The 13,031-nt window shown below is 41.3% G+C and overlaps 1 protein-coding gene across 1 annotated transcript in view; it reads right to left on the bottom strand.

Moving 5' to 3' along the window:
• Rnf2 (ring finger protein 2) overlaps positions 1–11,860 on the bottom strand; it is a 28,964-nt gene extending 17,104 nt beyond the window's left edge. The window contains exon 1 of the mRNA XM_087906431.1: positions 11,673–11,860. The gene's annotated coding sequence lies outside the window, so the exon portion shown is untranslated. The remainder of the gene's footprint in view (positions 1–11,672) is intronic.
• Positions 11,861–13,031: the final 1,171 nt, after the last annotated feature.

The raw sequence follows: 13,031 nt of genomic DNA, 5'->3' as shown, positions 1-13,031 counted from the left end.
GGGAGAATAGCAGGTAGCAAAGCTGAAAATGTAAACTAGAGAACTTGAAGAGAGCCTACATGTAAGAAAGATCCGTAGCACATAATGTGGTAAGACAAACACCTCTGGCAAAAGTAGAGGACAATTTAAGGAAGACAGAAATCCTAATTAAAACACTCAAACATTAACATTCCAGCAGACAAAAACGATGGTATTAGAGCTATTAGCAACAATCAGCTGGACAGGGAAAACCAAAGATGGTTAAAATACATACCATATAGGAAATGAGGAAGAAAATAATAAAGGGCTCCCAAACTTGAGACTGTGTAGGTGCTAATGCTAAAAGTAAAACAGGAAATGGTGTTTTTGCAAATTTCTATTCTAAACACACTAATAGATGTTCTAAGACCAAGCAGACAAAAACAAATTTAAAGAGACAAGAAATAAAAGGCACCCAAAGCGGAAAGTAATTCTGTTCAGACAATTATCATCTGATATGAAGAAAACTGAAAATTCCACTGAACTGTAAAAACCGAACCAATAAAATCAGTTGAACAGAAGTCAAAACACTAAGAATAAATGGCATGAAAAGGAAATAAAACAATTCCAATTACAGTCACATACACACACGCTCGCACACATGCACAATAATCCAGGGCATTTGCCAAGCAAATATAAGGCCCTGGGTTGAATTGTAAGCACAAAAAAATAACAGTCTTCTACCAGAAAACTATATTCCAGTCATCAGTGAACACATACACAAAGATATATTACAAAATATCACTTAGGGACATCAGAGACATTTTAATGCATAGATACACTGGTGTTCACAGTAACAAATATTATCCAATGACCCATTTCATTTTCCAATTTTAAATAGTGCATTACTCAGAAATAAATTTAAGCAACACTAACAAAAATCCATATTTTCAAAATCACTAAAATAAAATAAAAAGTATAAGTATTATTTAGATAAGACTACATCAAAAGCATCATTAAAGGGCTGGAGAGATGGCTCAGTGGTTAAGAGCATTGCCTGCTCTTCCAAAGATCCTGAGTTCAATTCCCGGCAACCACATGGTGGCTCACAACCATCTGTAATGAGATCTGGTGCCCTCTTCTGGCCTGCAGACAAACTCACAGACAGAATGTTGTATACACAATAAATAAATAAATATTTTAAAAAGTAAAAAAAAAAATAAAAAATAAAAACAAAATCATCAAAAAGAATCATAAAAGCCCATCTCAAAATTCATACAGAATCTCAAGAAACCTAGAATAATCAATATAATGTTGAGAAAAGAAAAAAAGAACTTGTGTTTAAAATTTAGCATGAACCTACATTTCTCAAAATGATGTGGGTTGGAGAAATAGCTCACAGCCTTGGAGCTAAGATTATTCAAATGGGGAAGGGAGAAATGAATCTTTTCAACAAATACTGAGAAGAATCAGGTACCCACATGCAGACAACTGATGCTGGACCCAAATATTACTATACACAAACTGTACCTCTGACACTAGATTCTGCAATACTGTGGGGTATCAAAATCACAGAATACTGTCAAGAATGAAAGAAAAAGCAACCTACAAAGTGTAAGAAAATATTTGGAAAGTATCTGGTAAGGGATTAACGTCTAGGATACAGGATACATTAAAGAACAAAAACTAAAAGCAATAAATAAATAGCTATTTTTTGAAAATAGGCCAATAACTGATATACAGATATTTCTCCAAAGACATACAATAATAATAACCAAAAAGGGGGCTCACTCGCATTAATCTTTAGTCAGATGCTAATAAAAACCACCTCTCCTCCCTCTCCCGCCTCTCCCTCAAAAGCAGTTTTCAGCTTTGTAAAATACTGCTGCCACAAGGTGGAGACAATCTGATAACAGGAATATTGGTTACTGAAATAGGAGCAAGGACAAACTTTCCATGCTAATGGAAAGAGCCCAGCTTCAGTTCTAGGGTGAACTAAGTCTAAACACTTTAGCTGAAGATCCAGTTTCCTTATTTATAAATTTATATTAAGTAGCCTCAGAAGCATTTTTAATGCTCTAAAGAACAGAATCTGCCTCATTCTCCTAAGCTGATATAATGAATATACTTTTAACAACTTTGTTCAGCTTCAGTACCCTAACCATTATTACAACCTTTACCGTCCATCTTTTCTTTCCAAAGCAAGCCAAAAAGAAGCAAACAACACATTAATCTACACTCAGAAGCCAAGCATAGTGGCTCACACCTATAATCAAAGAGCAGGGGAGGGAGGGGAGGGAGGGAAAGGAGGAAAAGAAGTTCAAGAGCAGCTCTAGCTAAATATTAAGTTCAAGGCCAACCTGGGCTAAATAAAGATGGAGTTGCTTGTAGAAAGTTGTATTTGAACAAGAGAATAGCCGAAGCCAGGCATGGTGGTTCATGCCTTTAATTCCAGCACTTGCGAGGCAGAAGAAGGTAGACCTCTGAGTCTGAGGTCAGCCTGGACCTCAAACCCTATCTCGAAAAACCAATAACAACAATGTAACCTAAAAAATTCCTTGAACTGGAAAAAAAGAAAAGAAAAAAAAGGCTAAAGGGAAAAATAACCCTTTTGGAAGAGAAAAGTCATTATTTTAATATCTTACTCTCTGTCTAGGGTATTCCTGCTGCTACTAAGTAAACCAAATATGGCCTGGAATCCCTGCACTCAGGAGGCTGAGTCAGAAGGATCTAAAGTTCGGAAGCCAGTATGGGTTATAGGCAATTGTTATAGATAATATTTATTTACACTGCTTACCACTTTATCTGAAACCCCATTTAATTCTAAGAGTTTCATGAAGTAAATACAATTACTGTCTTCACTTAATAAGTAAGAAATAGATGCTTCATAAAATAACATAACATAACATGATGGACTCACTCGTCTCACGGCACACTTCAGAGGCATGAGTCAGTCCTTGTCCTAACCACCACACCCAACATGACTGCCATGGTAACAGTGTCATTAGCATAAATATTTGCTGCAAGAAGGGATACTTTAAAAAAAAAATCACTAAAAACAACAAGAATCTTGAGTTTGAAGCCAGCCTGGGCTACACAAGTTCCAGGCCAACATGAACTACTGACTGTGACCCTATCTCAAAATAGCAACAACGTTCATTCAGCAGAAGGAATAAAGTTGTAAAGGCCAGATAAAACCCACATGCTTATAAGAGGAAGCATAAAAAGGAAACCAAAACAGTTAAGAACAAAAATCCAAAAATGTGAGGTTTATCAAAGCTCACAAAAGCAGGAAAAAAAATTCTCATGGTTGGTAAACTGAAATTGTGACTTTAAGTAAACCAATACATAGGTCTAAACGTCTATGAAATGATGTTTCAAACCTTTTTTCTAATGCTATGATCTTTAATACAGTTTTTCACATGTGGTAACCCCAACCATAAAATTATTCATTGCTACTTCCTAACTGTAATTTTGCTACTATTATGAATGGCAATATCTGACATGCAGGATTTCTGATATGTGACCCACAGGTTGAGAATTGCTGTCCTAAAGTAATGTGGAAATAATGGAAGATGTTCCATTAGTGTACGTGTATCACGTATATATATATGTGTGTGTGTGTGTGTGTGTGTGTGTGTGTGTGTGTGTATGTATATTGTGATGCCTACCTACTACAGAAAAACTGTTTAATCAATTAGGCGTGTGTTGGTGGTGCTGCTAGAACCCCGATGCACATTAGGCAAGAGACCTCCCAATGACTAAGAGTCCCAGTCCAGGCTTTTATAAACTTTTTTTCCCTTCTACTTTAATTTTTTAACAAAGAATTTTACTAGGTAGTCCAGACTAGCCTACAATGTCCAGAGACGTTTTACAATCCCTCTCCCCCCCCCTCTTTAGAAAGAGTTTCTCTGTATAACTGCTGTTGTTGTCCTAGAATTTGCTCTGTAGACCATGCTGGCCTCAAACTCAGAGATCCGCCTCCCTCTGCCTCCCAAATACTCAGATGGTTCACCAAGTGAGCTACCACTGCCAGAGAAGTTTTGTGATCTTGACAGAGTTAAATCTGGTGTGGCAATGTACACCTTTAAGGCCAGCACCCAGAGGCAGATGACTCTCTGTGAATTCAAGGCCAGCCTGCTCTACAGAGTTCCAGGACAGCCAGCAAGGGGTACATAAACAAACAAAACTTTAAAAGAGAAAATTAAACACAATATACCATAATTTATGGGAGCTTAAACAATAGCTCAGAAGCGAAGAGCACTTAACTGCTCTTGCAGGACTTAGGTTCAGTTCCCAGAACCCACAAGTAGCTCACAACCAACCCCAGTTCCAAAAATACTAGGCATGGACATGGCACACATATCTACATGTAGGCAAAAGCAATCATACACACAGAATAAAAGTAAATCTTTAAAAAGAAAAATTCATAAACAAAACTGGACAGACCTGTAATCCCAGTCTTCAGGCTGAAGTGAGTTCAAAAGAAACCTGAGCAATTTGGTGAGACCACTTAAGAAAAGCAAGGGTAGTTCTACTACTTCTAGACAATCAAGGGAAGAAAAAGGATACATTAACCCAGTAGCATGGTCTTTGGGATACTATGGTTTTCACTCTTCAACTTGGGAGGAGGGGGGGCAGGGATAATGGTGGTTGAAACTGAAGCTATTCCTGCCTCAGCATTCCTCGGTGCTAAAATCAGCACTATCTCCCTCCACTTCTTAACAAAAAATCCTGCAAATCCATCATTCTTAATGTTTTCTGTCTGTAGCTCCCACTAAGAATCTGATGAAGAACCCTCACCTCTGAGAAAAAAGAAAAAAAGCATGATCAACACAGTATATCTACAGTTCCTCCCCTTCCTGTTCAACCCTTACAACTGTCTACCAAATATGGAAATTTAACCTTCAGTCATTGCCTTTAATCCCAGCCCTTGTCAGGCAGAGGCAGGTGGACCTCTGTGAGTTCAATCTACACAGCAAGTTCCAGGACAGGCTCCAAAACTACAGAAAAACCCTGTCTCAAAATCAATCAATCAATCAAACTTTAGTCAAAGTTATCACCAGGATAGGGTGTAAGCCACAGATAAATGGATCTTTTTCTTTCTTCACATACATTCCTACTTACAACTGGCTTTGTTAACTTTTTTAAAAAAGTCATTTACCTTTTATCATCTTTACAAATAATTCATCAGGTCAAATGGACTGGCATATAGATACAAGAATACACAAACACTCAAAACACCCAAGATCTGCTTGTAGTTGGAGGCAGACCTAGAAAGCAAGTAAGTAAGCCTCTCTCTTCACCGCCTTTTCTAAGAGCTGGCTGGGGTTTGAGCCTAGAGCCTTAGGCAAAGGAGGCCAGCACTACCCTGAGCTGGAACCCTAGCCCTACAAATCAAGTTTCTTACTGCCAACTTTGAAGCTCCCTTCTACTACACACACTACTTTTTCAGTAATATATAGTAAGCCTTCTAGAAGACATCTGGCTGAATTCCAAGACAGCCCTCGTGTGCTAAATTAAATTCTGCATAGAAAACAGTGTAAATAGTGAGAGTTTAAAGCAATTACCAACATGGAGATATATGTATTTTTAAAGGTAAACAATTAATTTTAAATCAATATGGTATGTGTGTGGTGGAAGAAACCAGCAGAAAAGTCAAAGCAAAGTACTATATAGGATCTACACATTTCACAATAGCTAACTAGTAATAGTCACCAATACAATGAGGGAAGAAGGGAGAATTGATAAAAATCTGTCAAAACAAATGAGGAACTTGTTTTCTCTTTCAGAAATAGCATTAAGAAAGAGGTTTTAAAAAGTCTTTTGAGGGGAGGGGGACATTAAAAAATATTTCCTAGTTCTAAAATCAGAAATCTAAAGTTGCTTTTCTATCATTTGCTGGTGCTATAACTGTTTTCAATGGACTAAAGTGAACTCTTACACTCAGAAAAACTAAACTATTCTTGAATGATCTAGGAAGGAGCAAACATGTCTGCAACAGCTTATTCCCATTATCCACTAAAAAATCCTGGAAACACCTACATACACAGTACAAGACTTAAAAGTACAAGGAAACAAGAGTTTTTACAATTTCAATGGATAAGGTACAAAATATTTAATTACGTGACAAACTGAGATCGCTCACCAAAACAGTTTTCATACAAGGCAATAGACACAGAAAGAAAAGGTGAATTTGATCTGAACATAGGATAAAAAATAATGCTAGTCATTGAGCTTAGCTAAGCAGAGGAACAGGAAGCTGGCTGCTACATCCTTTGGGCTCCCAAAACACATCACTCATCTGTTACTGCATTTAACACACAGTGTTTTGTCATGTCCCCTTAATGACAGAACCCTCTAATGTATTTTTCTATTTCTAATTCCTAGCAAAATGGTCTGGCAAAACAGGAAATGATGAATGTTTTTTGAAAGAGAAGATAAGGCAGGGTTTCCTATTAAAATCACTGTATTTTATCATGTGCCATTGTGCAGGTCTTTTATTCACTGTCAATTCTAAACCACCCTCCTAAACCAGTATATGGAGACAGAGTAAAACTCTTCACCCAAATTTCATGGTTCTTCTATCAGGAGGGTTTTTGCTAAGTTTTGCTACTAAAGATAGGAGAACGGTGATTAGAAAACAGGAAAAGGGTCTCTTTTAAAAAGGCTGTAGTTAAGTTGAAACTGTAGTCCGCCCCTGGCTGCGGTGGCAGAAACTGGCTCTAGTCTCCTGCAGCCTTTGGGACTTCCAAAGCCAGCCATCACACATCTTTCTATAAACAGCTGGCCTCTACAAAATCTAGCTTCATGGACCCTCTTCTTAAACCTCATAAGGTTTAACTGCTATTAACATTTCCTTCGCTTTTATAACCATCTAACCAACTTCCTAATATTAAATATGTTGTTCTTACTGAAGCTTGTTTTCTTTACTGGGACTTAGTATATGTAGGTGGATGTTTTCCCTATGTGTATGTGTATATATGCATAAAGTGCTGACAGCTGCAATTGGAGCTACACCTTGTTATGATCACCCTGTGAATCTGGGAGTCCAAATCCAACTGTGGTCCTCTGGAAGGGAAGCCAGTGCTCTTAACTGCTGAGCCATCTCTTCAGTCCTCTAGACCCAGTGACTCTAACTGCTGCCATCTGAGATACCTTGCTGCCTCAATGAATTTGAGATTACTTTATAAAATCCATTTTAAAAAGGCTAACTTGAAATCAGTCATTTGCTTCTGTTAAGGAGAAGTAAAAAAGTCACTGAACTTTTGTTTGTAGTCCAAGTCATTCAGCTTTAGAATAAAAAACAAATAAATAGTGAGGATAGTTCAAACACACTCCGTTCTTTACTATACAGCACAGTCACAGACAGCTGACACGGTGGGAGTTGATCTGCACTCCACTGTTCTCAGTCTAAGTGAGAGGAAAGACTGCTACATGTGGGGGTTTTGTTTGGTTTCTTTTTGCTGCCAATCTGGTCCAGATATGCCCCATATCATTCAAGGAAAGAACTAGCGATTCGATCCAGCACTAATGCAGGCCTGAACTTACCACTCAATTTCAAGTTGTTTTTCTCAGTGCTGGGATTAAATCTGAGTTCTACACACGCTAAACACAATCCCCACTGCTTAACTATGCTCCTGGCTCCAAGCATAATTTTTACATTTTACACACTGACTTTGAATTCTAATTTCTTCATTAAAAAAACACTCCACCACTAGGATGGACATGGTGGCCCAGCCCTTCATTCCCAGCATTCAGGAGGAAAACGCAAATGGATCTCTGGGAGTTCCAGGCCAGCCAGGGCTACATAGTGAGATCTTGTCTCAAAAATAAAATAAAATAAAATAAAATAAAAACACAACTCCACTCTACAACATAGAAAAAAGAAAGCTTCTTTCAAAAGAGCCCCTAAACAAAATATGTGTTGAAAGACAACAAGAGAAACCCCTAAGACAATTTTTAATCTGCCTGCTACTTACCACTTCGTTAGCATGCCTTCACTAGATATTTCAACTAAAGTTAACTTTTAAAACGATTTTTCACTATTTAATACACATACACTAACTTTTAAAATTTTTAACAAATGGCAGCTATGTAGAAGCAATTCATTCTCAACATGTGTGAAGACACAGGAATCTTTCTTCAGAAGTGCTGGTGGCACAAAGCAGCTTAACATCTAATAGGATAAACTACCTACCCATCATATCCATTCACTTAGCTGCCAATACCCACAAAGCTTTAAAAAAGAATTCTAGTGGAGTTCTCTACTCCGAACAAAACCAGTAATGGACCACCCGACTTCTTAGCATGGACAGTCAAGGACGCAGTATCTAGCTAGTTACTGCCTGTGAACAGAAGTACAGGTAGTTTCTAATTAAATACCATGGGTCTCATTACAAATTCAAAACATCTATGTGAAACTAAACTATACTCCCCCTGCACACACCCACACATGATCTAAGAAAGACCCACAGAATCCATATCCACGAGTGTCCAATTCTTCCCCCTTGGGAGACTGGGTCTCACTATGTAGTCCAGGCTGTCCAAGAACTCGGAGATTGCTTAAGTGCTGGAATTAAAGGCATGCACCATTACAACCAATTGAGTGTCCAACCTTTCAACATTGTGACAAGATGCTGTCATCTACAAACTTGCTGGGTCCCATTCTTAGCTATCCTGGAATCTATGTGGCCTAGGCAACAAGGTGGGCACTCAAGAATGCTGGCAATTTCCTTTAGAAAATGGACTGGTCAGGGAGTGGTGGCACATGTCTTTAATCCCAGCACTCGGGAGGCAGAGGCAGGAGGATCTCTGTGAGTTCGATGCCAGTCAGGTCTACAAAGCAAGTTCCAGGACAGGATCCAAAGCTACAGAGAAACCCTGTCTCGACAAACCATAAAGAGAGAGAGGCAGAAAGACAGAGAAAATGGACTGAGTGCTAAGGTGCCTTTATACTCAAACTACTCCTACTCAAATGCAAGTGAATGGTCTATAAACTACTAAAATTTCAAACAAATGAATCCAAGAAACCAAGCAACTAAAGTATGATTATCTTTCATTATATGTAACACTAGTTAACAATCAGTAGCAGGTTTGTATGTTTGCTGAGAGTGTCCACAATCTCAAGCATTCTTCCTCTCTAGGTTACAAACTGGGGCTGGGTATATAACTGGGTGGTAAAGCTAGTGGAAGGGAAGTGCTGCTGACTGACCCAAAAAGTACAACACTGTACCTATAGGGTCAGACCTATAACCCCAGCAGGACTTCCAGGAATCCAAGGAGATCCCACCTCAAACTATTATACATTTTTCATTTCTCCAGAATTCATTTCAAACTATAAGGTGAGGTCTCTTTAAGTCATAGTAGAAGCATTATCATAATTTAACAAAGTACGTTTTTTTCCCCTCTGGATAGCCCTGGTTGTCCTGGATAGCCTCAGTAGACCAGACCAGGCTGGCCTTGAACCCAGATATTTGACTGCCCCTGCCTCCCAAGTGCTGGGATTAAAGGTATGTGCCGTTACAGCCCCACTTAACAAAGTACATTTTAATGTGAACTAATTTTCTTGCTAGAAGGACTTATGCTTCTTTGCTAATATATAGAAATTAATCTGTCCCTGAAACATCTGGTTATATATTACTCATTAGGCATGCATCACCTTTATTCCAAAACTGCATATTATCAACATAAATCTTCAGTAAATCAGATTAAAGAGTATAGATCTGACATCAGAAACCTACGACCAGTGACAGACTAATAATATTTCAAACATGTTTGCTGACTTGGTCTACATTTCTATATACTCTACATGTGCACTGTCTTGAATGATACACAGAAAAAAATAATAATAAAATAAACAAGGTCAACAAAGCCAACTAAATCCCCAGTATTTTGCATGCCTGAACTGTCTGTTACATGACTAGTTCTAATTTGAGGCTTTCTGTGCAGCACATTTGAGGACCAGTATCTTATTTTTTTTCAAATACAAAGACTAGCAGGACCCAGCCAATTATCCTTCCTAACAGCTCCTTTTAGAGGTTTGGTCTTTGCTTGCTTAGTTGTCTGAGGCAGTCTCATAGATCTCATGCAGGGCTTTAGGTAGCCAGGAATGACCTTGAACTCTGAAGCACCCTGTCTTCACTCCTGAAGACTAGGTTACAAATGTGTGCTACCGTCTCCAGCTATAACTAATGTCAAGTGTGCATTCCACAAAGGTGACTTACAAATTATTAAAGAAAACTTGGAAAAAGTAAAAAGCCGTATTTGCTGTGGTACCCCTAGAAAAAGGAATGTTACATTGTTTTCAGTAATTTTCCTAACAATGGGTTATGTGTCCCATCAAGACTTTACTAAAGAAACCTGTTGGTTATAAGTACAAACTTCAGAGGGCAAAGAGGTATATCCAGGAGTAATATTGCTGCCATCTGAGTTCTTTATATCAAAGGGTCAAATTTCAATTTAAGACACAAAATATAAATTGTGGTATTGAATGTGTAATCTCAACACTTGGAAAGGTGAAACTGGAGGATTGTCTTAAGTTACATATGGAGTAAGAAGCCAGCTGGCCTGGACTATAGAATGGGTTGCTATCAATCTGATTAAAATATTCAACAATTAAAAACATTAACTACCAAGTCCACTAAGCACTCTCTGGTTGATTATCTCGGAACTACAAAAAATAAATTATTTAATGCGAACGGCTCATGGTGCTTTTAATTAAATGATCAGCTTCAATTACTGACACTATGCCTCCTTTTTTTATTTCAAAAGAACCGCATAGTACTAAAAAATGCTTAACGCACATCTAAGATTTTCACACACCGCATATAAGTCTGACATCTTCACAACACGTTACAAAGCATATAAACTTCCGACAGTCTCTTAAAAGACACCCAGAGGAGATTGGGGGACATGAACCGGTTATTTTAGTGGGCAAAATAATCGGAATGAACCTCAAAGTTCGCAAGACCGAATTTTTTTTTTTTTTTAACCAACAGTATCTCTGCGAGTACGAAGATGACTTCTGTAGCAGGGAAATGATCCTAACTAGGACCGGGGCTGGGGAGTCGATAGGGAATCAAGGATTTCGGCACAAACGTCCCGGGTTCAAAACGCGAAGCTGCCAGAACAGACCAAGCCGCCCCCTCCCCCAACGCCACCTCGGGGGTGAGCCCACGGCTCTCAGAGGCAGCAACAGATACTCCGGAGCAGGGAGCGGCTCTTCAGGAATGTGGGGCCGGGAGAGGGTTCCCGGCCCACCCCGATCCCGGGTACCGAAGGCAGGAGGGTCGTCGACCCCAGGCGCCCAGCCCCGCCCCCACGGCGAGGAACTCCCGGTCCCGCGGGGAAGCCCGGGGGGAAGTTCGCGTGTCACTCCGGAGCCGCCCGTGAGGCCCCCGGCAGCCGTAAGCCGACGGCGGCGCCGATGCGCTCCACGGGAAGGGCTTCCAACGCCTCGCCAGCCCGGTGCTCACGGGTCGCGAACAATGAGCCCTCCCGGGCGGGCCGCGAGCGGCCGAGCGGGCGAGCGAGCGAGCGAGCGAGCAACCGGGGGCGGCGGCGCCATCACCTCACGGCTCCTCGCGGCCCGCGGACACACACACACACCCCCCAGCCCCGCAGCCGCTTGGGCCTCGGCCAGCCCCGCGTCCCCCCTGCCTGCCGCCGTCCCCCGCCCTCGCACCCCTCGCCGTCCCGCCCGCCCCGCTCACCGGCTTCTGCCCCAGCCCGGAGCTCCGCTGGCCGCGGCCGGAGCGAGACTCTAGGATCAACCGCCGGTGCCGCCGCACAATATGGCGAGTCTCGGCTTCCGCAATGGAGCTCGGGAAATACAACAGGGGCCGCTCAATATTCATGAGAGACTGGGTGGGGGGAGCCGGCTCGGCCGGAGCTGCGGGGGGAGGGCGGGAAGGAGTGAGCGAGGAGGCGGAGGCGCGGGACGCGGACGTGCACCGCGCGGGGAGGCCCCCGGCGTAGGGGAGGGGGCGTGCCTCGTGCAGGCCCCGACCTCCAGACGCCGCCCGGCCACGCCCACACCCTGGCCCCGCCCCACCCGCGGCCGCAGCACGCCTGGCGCCCCCAGCGCGGGCGCAGCCCCCAGCCGGAGGCTGCTGCCTTGGGCGCCTCCGATCTGTCTGCGTTCCCGTCCTGGAGCCTTCCTGGACCTGCTTGGGCCCCACAGGTTGCGTCTTCCCGCCCGCTGCTGAGGTTTTTAGACTTGGACTTCTAGCCCCTGACTTCATCGTCCTCTTACACATACCAGCACTAGAAATACTCAGGATTTCAGCAGCAGAACTTTCTGGACTTTGGCTCCCCTGCATCCCAGTCTAATAGACACTTCATCCTTGCTGAGTAAACCCGCCAGATCTAAGGAAAGTGACCTTTAACTCTGGAACAGTATGGTTGGGCGCCCGTTACCATGTTCCTACTGACCCCCCCCCCTTCTTGCTCTTTATATCAACCTCTTGGCTCTTTGAAATCAAGTATTATCTTCAGAACTTGAACTTGAGAACTTAAGCAGCTATGGATAAATAGTCTAGTCATCTTTACCCCCAAACAAAACCAGTTAGCCTACAAGAAGTTAAGTAATTCCTGCATTTAATTTTGACCTAAAGAAGTAACAAATAAAAAAGTTCCCTAACTTCAAAATGTTGCATTGAAAAGATAACCTTGAAAAAAATAACCAAGAATAACAGATGATAGATGGGAAGGCATTTGCAGCCTAAAGAATATACTGCTGTGGAAATTGAGCAACTTGCGTATAGCTTCCAGTAACATTATGGCATTTCTTTTCTGTGGCTTAAATTTTTCCTATTGTATTATTCAGGGTCTTCTATAGGAACAGAACTAGTAGAATGGATATATTAAATATATGTATTATGAAAATTAAGAGGGAATTTATTAGGGTAATTCACAGGCAGTGGTTCAGCTAGTCCAACAGTGACAGTCAATCTCCAAAATGAAAGGCCAAGAATCTAGTTGTTCAATCCTGGAGGCTGGATGTCTCTGCTGGCCTTCAGTCTGCGTTGGAATCCCAGAGAAATAGGCTTTAATATTAGCAAAGTAGTAAT

This window comes from Myodes glareolus, chromosome 5 (genome assembly GCF_982192425.1).
Source record: "Myodes glareolus chromosome 5, mMyoGla1.1, whole genome shotgun sequence".
Classification (NCBI taxonomy): Eukaryota; Metazoa; Chordata; class Mammalia; order Rodentia; family Cricetidae; genus Myodes; species Myodes glareolus.
This window is presented reverse-complemented; position numbering and strand designations above follow the sequence as displayed.